This window comes from Macrobrachium rosenbergii, chromosome 11, assembly GCF_040412425.1.
Source record: "Macrobrachium rosenbergii isolate ZJJX-2024 chromosome 11, ASM4041242v1, whole genome shotgun sequence".
In the NCBI taxonomy this organism is placed as follows: Eukaryota; Metazoa; Arthropoda; class Malacostraca; order Decapoda; family Palaemonidae; genus Macrobrachium; species Macrobrachium rosenbergii.
The window spans coordinates 2,196,680-2,208,997 of NC_089751.1; the positions used below are offsets into that span (position 1 = coordinate 2,196,680).

The following is a 12,318-nucleotide window of genomic DNA, read 5'->3' on the forward strand; positions in this document are numbered from 1 at the left end:
TATATATATATATATATAGACAGAGAGAGAGAGAGAGAGAGATTTTAAATATTCCGGAAAACCAGTTTTATGATAAAATATGCTTCCTAGGGTCACTAAAATTTTGAGATCCTTTGTATTGTTAACCACGAATTGTATCGACACACTCAGAATTGATAAAAAAAAGCCTGAACGATCCGCTCGTATCCACCAGATTTCTCAAGAAGATTCGTGAAACTAGAGGAGAAGCAAAATCTGCAAAAGCTGTTCGCTTGACCGTGTGCTTCTGATTTTTGACGTGCGAACGCCGACCTGAGAATAAGGCAGGCAACGGTTGGTCATGGAGTGAATGGAGACTCGTATCGTTACTTGAAAAATTATTCAGGCAAAGACTGATAGTAAAACTAGTCCGAGCCACCGCCTACATGATGTATGTACCAAGAATAGTCCTTTTTTTATACGGAGAATCTTCAAATCTTCACTTCAGATAACTTTCAGCAATCCTTATCGCTCCACGTATAAAAAATTTCAGCTGAGTTACAGCCCGGTAGGACTAAATAGACAGCTTCCAGCTGAAGGAGTTTGACAAATGTAGGGTACGGGAGACCCATTGCTATTTTTATGGCAACTTCCCAAGTTATTTTTGATCCTGGACTGTATAAGGTATAATGAATTGGAAATACTATATATCATTCTGACTTGAACACGATCATTCCTAAACAACATTTCATCGGGGTCTCCAAATGGAAACCTGTATTAATAAGCTTGTGTTTGTTTATGGTTAGCCAATTCTAAAGTTCCAATGATGAAATTTGGATTTTAAAGACATAAATTATCGCTATAAATAGCTAGAAATAAACAAAAATCAATTCCGACATGACGCAAAAAATTGATTCTTAAGGACGGACCTGAATTAATTTTGCAAAGGAAAAGTTTGTTTCTCATGAATAATTTACACGCATCCATTATAAAAAAACTTAAGGTATCACTGAGTTTTTTTTTTACCTCTAATTATATTTTATTTTTCTTTGGCGAAGCTATGTAAAAGCTGGACAAAGTTCGCTGTCGTTGCCGTCGTTTACTTTTATGAGTATGATCAAGAGTTGGTATATCTCTATTTTCCGTGAGACCTTAGAGCTAGGCTGAGAAATTTGACTACTTATGGCAAACTCTGACATCGAATTGAAGAGACGTTTCATTCAGTGGCCACTCAGTTTGATCCTTTTAGCAGAACTGTGTAATATGCGTGCTAAAATCAATAACAACAAAAAAAAGCCTACGGAATCGTCTGCATGTTGACCCAATTCAGCTACCTTCACCGAGAAGGTTTTTCTCAAGAGAAACTAGAAAAGGTAAAGAAAAAATTTAACCGTGCACACTCTTCTATACTTAATGATCATCAAGTATACACATTCTCTTGAAGAAATCAAATAAGTTTATATAGGAAAAATGTACTGGAGGATAAATGAGAGAAATCGAGCCAAGAAAAGAAATTGTAAAACTTAACAGGTAGCTGAAAGATTACAAGTCTCCGACATTGTTCTGGACATAATTTTTTTTATTATCTGTTAAATTTCTTTCTTAGAGACTAAGAGCCTGTCATTTTCTTTCAATGCATAGTGCACGAAAGGATAATAAATACAGTGATAATAAATCCTGGATCCAGATCTAAATTAGGATCTACACCAAAATGTTCTCAGTTGTCCCCAGAACATAATTATATGGTCCCTTTGTAAATAAATGTTGCAAAAATCCGTTCGTCAGTTTTACCGTTCGTCAGTTTTCACATAATTTTGTTAAAGGAAGGCAGGCAGTCACATGAACTCATATGTAACTCTTTTGAGGAGTCAATATGAGGAAACTAACAGTGCCATTAAACGTATAAACAATCAAATAAATAGATATTAAAATGCTTTCATCAACAACAATTAAGTAACGTCAAAACAGCTCCGAGTGTGGAGCATGGCCCCCAAAGTGCCTGGAAATTTTAATAAAATTTTCTTATCCTTACGAGGATAAAGATGCCTAAAACCTGTAAGGAGGATCCCTATTTATAATAAAGAAGAAATATGTCAGTTTTGGTACCTCAGCTGAGTATGGAAGTCAGTGCTCTTTAAAAAGGTAACGTGCACTTGCGATGGTCACCCACACTAAAGGTAATGTTTCTGTAGATATACAAAACTCAGGTACAACAAGTAACTTTCTGAGAGCAGAATAGATACAAATGCTTACGAACAATGAATTACGGATGGGAGTTCGCTACGCGATTGGCTAATCAATAAGATTGGTTTAGCTGGCATTCATCCTCGTACTGCAATGACTTCGCCAATAATTGACCCACTCCAGATTGTGCTCGGTCTAGCATTCATTTTTTGTTTCAGGTAAATAAGCGAATAATTACAAAAAGAGTTACAATGCCTGCATACTATAACATGAAATTTTCAAGGGAAAACCCATGCCACTGTTTTAAGAAGAGCCAGTGCCCCAAGCATTAGCCTATTAAAAACTACTTATGATAATTAGAGAATACTAAAAACAGCATTTCAAAAACTCTCTGCTCTCGGGCATATGAGAAACTACGGAAGAAAGTAAATACATAAGCCTTGATGCCTAGAAGATAATCGTTTCACTAAAAGCCTTATGACAAACCACATCAAGGTTAGTACCATAATTGGTCTGAACAATGGAAGGCTCATATCCAGTGTCAAGATGTTCTCGGGTTTGCCAAAGCAAAAAGATTTCACGAGAACCTCCTTGCTTTTGTGAGCATATTAACAGTCAAATAAAGGCACATAGTACCAAGATGTGATGCAATCACTTAAAACACCTAATAAAATTATGCAGCAAATATCAAACAGATGTTGAAGAAAAGGAATCTTTCCCAGTTGCATTTGAATATTTACGGTATGCACATCTGATGGTGTGTATGCCTAGACACAAAAAACGCATGGGACGGATTGCCTTTCCTCAATATTGTTTTTATATCTGCTGTATACTTAGAATTCAAATACTTTTACAAGCTTTAAAGTTCAGTCAACATTTCTGGCAAACTGACATAGAATTGGGAGGATGGAAACTGTTATAAATTTCGAAATTTACACATAGTCCTTTTGGAACAAACAAACAAAAATTCAGCTGACGAATTTTCTTTTTTTTTTTTTTTTTACCAAAGCTTGAAATATAATAAACATGAAACAAATTATCCCCAGACATCTTATGAACAAGAGTAGAATCCCATTTGGGTCTTCTCAAGGTACCTGCATTCCAGGACGTTTGTGTGCCTTTAGGCTTGAAGCTAGAGGAGAGTGCGATGGGACGTTATTTATGATGTATAGGGAAGAAAATTTCCGTTAGTGATTGTTTGCCTCAAATGTCAGTTTCTCATCCTTCGGTGGTAAGGGGAGAAAAGTATGCGTTTTGAAAGCTTCAAAAGAGATCGTAAAGAATATAATGGGCATTATTACCAAATTTCCAACGTTTTCTGCTTTTCGCTTAATATTATTTCCACAAAATATATAAATATATTAAAAAAGTTGAAAAGGATAATATATTGTTATATCATACCCAGTAATGATAATGCTTCTGTTATTAAACATCCGAATATATGAGAGGACTGAAGCATTACTTTTGTAAGTCAAAAGTCAAGAATGTCCGCAACATGATATATATACAACAGTCTGAATATAGAATGCAAGGTCAGTAACTGTTATCAAATAAGGACGCTCAGAAAGAATGGTTCGATAAGTGATGAAGAACATAGTAAGTTATTTGTGGATGGTTTCCCACCATCAATACTATAGGAATCCAGAAAGATCGTAAAACTGGAATACGGCTAAGACCTACTCTTCGCATTCATGTACCATATACACAGTATAATATGTTACAGACAGATAGCGAAACCAGGCATTTCACGAACTGCCTGAAATTTCAGGCAGATAGCGAAATGCACTCAGGGACATTTTGATCTCCCAGGGGCTAGTACTAAACACGGCGAACTACATTTGATCCTCCAGGGGCTAATACTAAACACGGCAAAACAGTGTAGGTGATCACTGTTTCGCCGTGTTTAGTACTAGTCCCTGGGAAGATCAAATGTCCCTAAGTGCATTTCGCTATCTGTCTATAACATATACAGTATATGTATATATAGCTTATATATATGTGTATGTATGCATGTATGTATCGTGTACGCACAGAGATGAGCACTGCAGCACAAGCCCAGGTAAATGTATTAAGGGATCTTCCTGTTTAGGAGATAACAGAAGAACCTAAATAAACGGGAAATATTAAATGATTTACTTACAAAGGAAGAACGCAGAAGACTCCATATGCTAGGAGTGAGCGATACAAGGCCTGATGCAAAGAGCTGACCCTTCAGTTTAACGGTTCCCTATAACATGTGCATGATTATGAAGCCGACATGAGCAATAGAGATGGGAGGGGAAAAGGGTTGCACTTTGGAAATCCTTGAGAAGCAATGTTTACTCGTATTTCATCCAGAAGTCTGGCTTGCGAAAAGCCTCCCTAATTATGGAAGTAGTACTTGTGAAAATGATGAATAAATCCCCCTAAATCTGAAGTAGCTGCCCGAAGGAAGGTCGAAGTAGCACGTAAAGAACTCACCCTGCTAATCAGAAGGAGAGTGGTCCAGACCCAGACAGATTCTTTCAAACTACAAAGCTATTCATTTCTTAGCCCCAAATTTGGCAGATCGGACGGGTTAAATCTCTGTTTCAAACATTGCTGTTGAGGTAGAAGAGCACAGAACTGAGATATTTTGGTCATGTTTGCAGAGAGAGTGTTTGTGTACTGATGTAATAAAATTACAAACACTTTACGAACTGCTATACATATACAAGTGCTTGCTAAATTCTGCATCTTGTGGCCGAAAGAAAAAGTGAGTATTCATCCATTTTTGTACAGCAGTTGCAACAGCAATATTATTTGTGGCGATGCCATCATGGTGATTTATCATTTCCTAGCCTCTCGCTTGTTGGATGGCCATGTTTGCCTTGTTTTCAAAGTGATTTCCTTTTAAAGAAGAATTGTGATCCCGTTTATTCTATTACATGGCATAGACATGTACTTTATGAGCCAATAACTGCTGTAAAGCGTTATCAAAAGACGAAGCCATTCGTAATGAATGCTAGAAAAACTTACGGCTCTATATATATATATTCTAAGTTCAAGAAGCGTTCCCTCAGTAAAAAGGAAAAGTATTGTGGCATTCATCTGGAGCTTAGAAGTGCATGCCTTAATTGTTTCCAGTTAAAATCATGGACTTATACAAACCGAATATTAACGTAACTGGCAATGAGACAGAACGAAATATTAGAACCAGTGAAATGCGGGCCTAACAACCAAACATGTAATTACAATGGTTAACATTTATTGCTAGCTCGAAGGGAGGATGTTCCGCGGCAGGGAAAACTCCTCAAGGACGTCCCGATCATTGTCTGAGAGGGACTTCGCCTCCAATAATTAATTACGACGGATTTGGTGGCACAATCGGGTAAAGCTAATTGTACGTGCTGTTGGCATAAAAGGGGGAAGGACAAGGAGAAGGGATTGGAGGGGAAGTAAGTTGGGGTTAGGAGGAGTCGGAGGTTACTGGGGAATAAGGAAGGGCCTGCAGCACAAGGGGGTTTCCTGAAACCCAGGGCACACGCAGCACAGATCAAAGACAGAGCTATTCTGTCCTGGCGTTTGATCTGCTTGTGTCTGGAGCCATTAACGGGCCCTCGCAACTCGGGCCCCCTCCTCCTTCAACCCCACTTCCCGATTCTGGCTCATACCGATGTCCCCCTTGGGGAATTCGCCGCCGGATTTAGGGATGCGCTTCACAAGGAGCAACGGATAGATGAAAAAAAAAAAAGGATAATTAGGTGGCACTGAGAAAATACAGTTGAACTAAGGAACTCAAAGCATGGGCTCGTGCTCACCAGGTGTCCACATGTGCAGCATGACCATTAACAATAAGCATAACTTCGACTTACTCTTTTAAGAAATGTAAGACACTATATTGAACGTTAAATTCACATGCCAGGGAGCAAAAATACATATGTAACGTTTTGAACTTAGAATATATATACAGCATAGAGCCGTAAGTTTTTCTAGCATTCATTACGAATGGCTTCATCTTTTGATAATGCTTTATAGCAGTTACTGGCTCATAAAGTACATATCTATGCCATGTAATAGAATTAATAGAATAAGATGTTATGGGGATCACAACTTTTCTTTAAGAGAAAATCACTTTGAAAACAAAGCAAACATGGCCATCCAACAAGCGAAAGGCTAGGAAATGATAAATCACCATGATGACATTGCCGCAAATAACATTGTTGTTGCAACTGTTATACAAAAATGGATGAATACTCACTTTGTTGACCTAAGCAGTGACCTGGGTACCTGGTAGTTAGACGGTATTGGTGGTCACAGTAAGGGCTTCCAAGGGCGTGTGGATAGTAATCTTATACCTAAAGGTAACTTGCTAAGAATTTGAAGGCTAACATCTTGCACTACCTATTCCATATTTGAAAAGATGTGCTGTGAAATTATATATATATATATATATATGTATATATATATATATATATATATATATATATATATATATATATATATATATATATATATATATATATATATATATATATAAAAACAAGTTTCTTTTTCGAACTCAGATGTAAATTGCTGATTTAATTTAAAATGATTTTGGCATTCTTTCATAGGGAATTACGAACATATTTGTGTTCTTGTACGCTTCCTTTGTACACTTTTCGATTCGTGCATCTGATTTTTTTTTTCTTTGTTTTTTCTAACACTGCATTTCTGTTCTATGACAATTGACAATAGGCCTATGTTGGTAAGATCAAATATATTTTTAATTGCTTTAAAGACAGCATATTTAGTCGCTGGACTTCTTCAGTTTAGAAACAATTTTTATTTTTCTAAGGAGAAATATTTCACTAGTTCATCTAAGGTGTCCGAAAATTAGCTTTACATGAATATATTGTTAAGAATATATTTCTCATGCGTTTTTAGTAACCCCATATCTATTGATTTGCTTTTCTTTACAGTTGTGACAAAACACAATATTTTAAATTATCAAATTACTTTACTGAGACTTATATCACCAGGAGATAATTGATTTTAAATGGAACGAAATATGCCGTTACAGAGGTGGTAAGGTTTCTAAAGCAAATTTCCCGAATCTTCACTAAATTCTCACAGGAGCGAATAAATTTCAAGCGCTACTGACTTTAATAGATATAAATACAGAATATAGTATCATAATATAATGAAGGAAACAAAAGATAACTGATATATCTTTCTACAGTAGATCCGATATCTGTGGAAGTAGATGTTTATAGGATAAATAGATGGGCGTAGGAAATTTGACATTTTATTCTGCCATAGAATTAATTCTTACTCTTCGGCTGAATTTCAGTACCTACAAATATAAACGTATTGGTTTACGTGACAATGACCAATTTATTTTCATTCACTGACATTCACCAAGAAGGCTACCAGTATGCAACTTCTGCAGTTCCCACAATAACGCTTGCCATTGCAAGTTTAGTTTCCCCTTGTTTTCATAATATTCTGAAGTAGTAAATAGATTTTTATGTAGCTCCGTTTGTACACTTCCGATCATAAACACCGTCAAATAATAATATAGATGCAAAATGAGTGTCTACAGTAACGCCACCCGCAATTTTGTTGGGGTGGTACTGTAATGTGATCTACAGAATAAGTTTTGTAGATAGTAGGATTGATAAATGGTGCTCTGATTCTTATTGGACATTACCTGTTCTCTTTGACAGATGCAGCAATTTTGTTGATGCAGCGTCACTTGAACATGGGAGATATGCTGATTATATATTAGTCTGGCTTTGCTGACTGTTTTGTTTTATTCATTGTTCTTTTCTGCGGGTTTCTTTAAGTTGCAGAAGCTTTGAAGTATTACCTCCCTTAAATTTCAGCCATAATGCTTGAACTTCTAATTGCTTACTTAAATGAAGGTTATTCTTGTGAGATTTCGTATGTAACTGATTTACAAGAAATGAAAAACATATTTTGTAAATAACCTTTGGAAGTAAAGCCCTCTATCTCCTTGCAAGTATTTTCAAGATCCCAGGATGCGTCCTTATCGTCTCCTTCACTGCTTATTCTCTGCAATCGCTAAATGTAACAGCTGTTAGAAACTAGCAAAAGGAGTTGCAAAACATGAAGGACAAGAACGACAAAAATCTTTTGACTATCCCATGAAAAGGAAAATTTATATATATATATATATATATATATATATATATATATATATATATATATATATATATATATATATATATATATATATATATAGATAGATAGATAGATAGATAGATAGATAGATAGATATATCACTTGTGATTTAGTGGTGGTTGAGCTACTATATAAGAAATATACATGTGACATTGATGTGAATGGCACAGTCTAAGCGTTAGACGCGCTGATGATGTACCGTTATAAGAATATAAAATGCAGCTTGTTTTGTAGAGGTCATTCATTTCGCAGTTGAAGTGTGAATAAGCAATGCAATAACAGCTTCGCTGATTTGCATCATATATATATAGTATATATATATATACCACCACCATTTAAGATTGTGATTGGTGGAAACCTCTTGCTTTGCACTTACGCATTGAAACTTCCTCCGAATCGGTTTCTTTTTTTGCGCTAAAGATAACACAATGATTATCTGTAATGGTTCAGAATAATGACACGGAAAAAATCTTTGAAAGGAGTGAGCCTTAACTTTCTCATTAGAAAAGAAAGAATGGTTTGGCGCAGGTTTGTAAAAAATATTTGTCCTTATTCTGTAAACATTTCCAAAGAATCAGTGTCTTCCTTAGTATCTTATTTTTCCTTTTATCATTATTTTCGTTTTTATGAGACCTAAACTGTTAGTTCTTGTTTATCCTTGAAAGCTTACTTATCTGCAATATGATGGACATGAACATCCTTTTGATATACACACTCATATATATATATATATATATATATATATATATATATATATATATATATATATATATATATACATATATATATATATACTATATATATATATATATATATATATATATATATATATATATATATATATATATATATATATACATACATATACATATGAGTGTGTATATTAATCAAAGGATGTTCATGTCCATCATATTGCAGATAAGCAAGCTTTCACGGATAAACAAGAACTAACAGTTTAGGTTTCATAAAAACGAAAATAATGATAAAAGGAAAAATAATATACTAAAGAAGACACTGATTCTTTGGAAATGTTTACAGAATAAGGACAAATATTTTTTACAAACCTGCGCCAAACCATTCTTTCTTTTCTAATGAAAGTTGAAGGCTCACTCACTTCAAAGATTTTTCCGTGTCATTATTCTGAACCATTACAGATAATCATTGTGTTATCTTTAGCGCAAAAAAGAAACGATTCGGAAGAAGTTTCAATGCGTAAGTGCAAAGCGAGAGGTTTCCACCAATCACAATCTTAAATGGTGGTGGTAGAAAAATTAACTGTTTATATTATTAGGCATTTACTATTTTGAACTTCCTGTTATATAAAATTTTCCTTAACACTTCAAATCCATTCCAGAAAATATATTTATATAAATATAAGTATAAATATACATATATACATACATATATACATACATATATAAGTATACACTGAGTCATTTGCTCAAGGGTTCATCAGAGACCCAGAACTTTAAATGTGATGTATAATCGTTTTTTATCTCTTGATGCTTCCCTGTTTTAGGAAATATCATAATGATTATATATATATATATATATATATATATATATATATATATATATATATATATATATATATATATATATATATATATATAAATATATATAATCTATCTATATATATATATATATATATATATATATATATATATATATATATATATATAGATATATAAGTATATATATATATATACAGTATATATATATATATATATATATATATATATATATATATATATATATATATATATATATATATATTATGTCATATATATATATATATATATATATATATATATATATATATATATATATATATATTAAAAAGTATATATATGTGTATGTATATATATAAATTATATATATATGTATATATATATATTATATTATATCATATATCTATATTTAATATATATATATATATATATTGCATATGTATATATATTATGATACTTTATGCATATGGGTATTTTACCCTATCTTCTTGTAAATACTTTTCCTCACAAGTAAGCATTGCAAAGTAAGTAGATTATGTACGTAGAGTACAGTAGAAGTGGAGGAGAGAGAGAGAGAGAGAGAGAGAGAGAGAGAGAGAGAGAGAGAGAGCCTTTGCACCGTAAGCTAATTATCTGCCAAACTTTGAACAGGTAATTGGTGGTTGAAGGCCTCACAACTAGTTTCCATCGGAACTTCCAAAAGCGATAATACAACAGATTGGTGATGGTTGACTGGTCGGAAGATGCGTCGGCAGCGGCTGGCGATGAAGAAGAAGGGAAGTAAGCGTTTGTGCGCTAATCCTCGATTATAGCTCGCAAAAGATTTCCCCGAAGCGAATAACTCATCACGAATAAAGGAAATCTTATGAGAAGTATTTCGCCGAAGGTTTAAAGAGTTATTCGATACGGTATCTGTCACATCGCTTTGTCGCCGGTTGTTAGATTGAAAAGACCCCACTTCATTCATAGAATATTTTTTGCGCCAATGTAAAAATAGCTTTTTTAGAGGCAAATCCGTAACACCCGAGTGAAGAGAAATGGAAATATTTACCTTTGAAGACGAGAAGTTGTGTTTGGCAGGGCGGGACTTGAGAGCTGAGATCCGTTGGCGCCGCTGTCTGGGAGGGACTCTGATGAAACCCGCTATTTCTCTTACGGTGCAATTCCACCTGAAAACTGCAGCAGCAATTTCTCCGGTGTTTTCTTTTCTTCGGCGATATTTTCCGTAAGTGCCTAAACCCACTGAATTATGAGAACGTTTCACAATCTCTGCTTCCCACTTTTACTGATACTAAACTGTATTTTTCGATATTAAACCACTAATGACTCAGGTTTCCATTGTAAGCGAACGTAAAAAAAGCCAGGACAGATATTAACCACCCAACATCGCGAAACTCACATCATGCGCCGCCAGGGGAAATCTCCCCTTCCGCGCGTGCCAAGACTGAAGCGGTTTTCACTAAGAGATTTCAACTCTACTTCCGTGAGACTCTCCCGTCTAGAGCGCAATTCCCATTGCCAAGTTAAACTCACCCTCGCATTCCCTTTGTCTCAAAAGAGCAGTGGAAAAAGGCTGTCTACGAGTGAAGACGCGGCCGTCGGTCTGTCGTGGCTTCCGATGTAGCGATGGCACAGCGGCGGTGCCTTGTGTGCTAGCGGTGCCAGTCGGAAGCAGATGCGGTGGGTGGTCGGGGAGCGGTCTATCTGGCTCCAGGCAGCTCGGCGGTCGACCGGGAAACTGAGTATGGGTCTCGCCGGAGTCAGAAGGGGGAGTGGCGACCCTTTCTCTCTCTCTCTCTCTCTCTCTCTCTCTCTCTCTCTCTCTCTCTCTCTCTCTCTCTCTCTCTCCTGCAGCCTGCCCCTCTAGTAGCACCATAACCACCATTACTACCACCATCACCTTCGCGCCTGCAACACCATCCTCCCCAAAACATCTGCCGCCATGATGAAAAGAGAATGGACTTAATCAGCTTCTTAGAATAATAGGGGTGATTAAGAGAGAGCGAGAGAAAGAAAGATTTAATATCTATCACTGCTCGATCCAAGTGCAATAAGATAAAAAAATTAGTGTATCTTTTAATCTTTTAGCGTCATGATAATTTTAGAATATATTTATTTTTAACGACTGAGGTTCTCGTAGCGTTTGCGTCATGTATTCCGTATAGAAAATGAGAAGCAACATGATTCAAGAAAAGACAGCAGTTCTTTCGGACCAAGGCCTCAGATTTACCGAAGATCTCAAGTTGAAAAAGATTAAGAAGAGAAGAGTACATAACATTTGAATGCTGAGCTTACTCACACTAGGCTCAGTACATTAATCAACAAAAACCTAATGAAAATGAATAAAATCTATCATAAACTAAACAGCGAAGCAATAGTATATAAATACAAAAACTCAGAATTTGCGTTGACCACACATCCTCATAATATTAGGAAAAGATCAGCAGCACAAAGATCAGAAAAACACAAAATGAACCTACAACACCGAAACCTGCTAAAGCATATCCCAAAATAGATGACT

At 35.3% G+C, this 12,318-nt stretch overlaps 1 protein-coding gene across 1 annotated transcript in view; it reads right to left on the reverse strand.

Annotated features, from left to right (window-relative positions):
- LOC136843083 (lachesin-like) overlaps positions 1-11,590 on the reverse strand; it is a 341,336-nt gene extending 329,746 nt beyond the window's left edge. Inside the window, exon 1 of the mRNA XM_067111047.1 lies at positions 10,849-11,590. The gene's annotated coding sequence lies outside the window, so the exon portion shown is untranslated. The remainder of the gene's footprint in view (positions 1-10,848) is intronic.
- Positions 11,591-12,318: the final 728 nt, after the last annotated feature.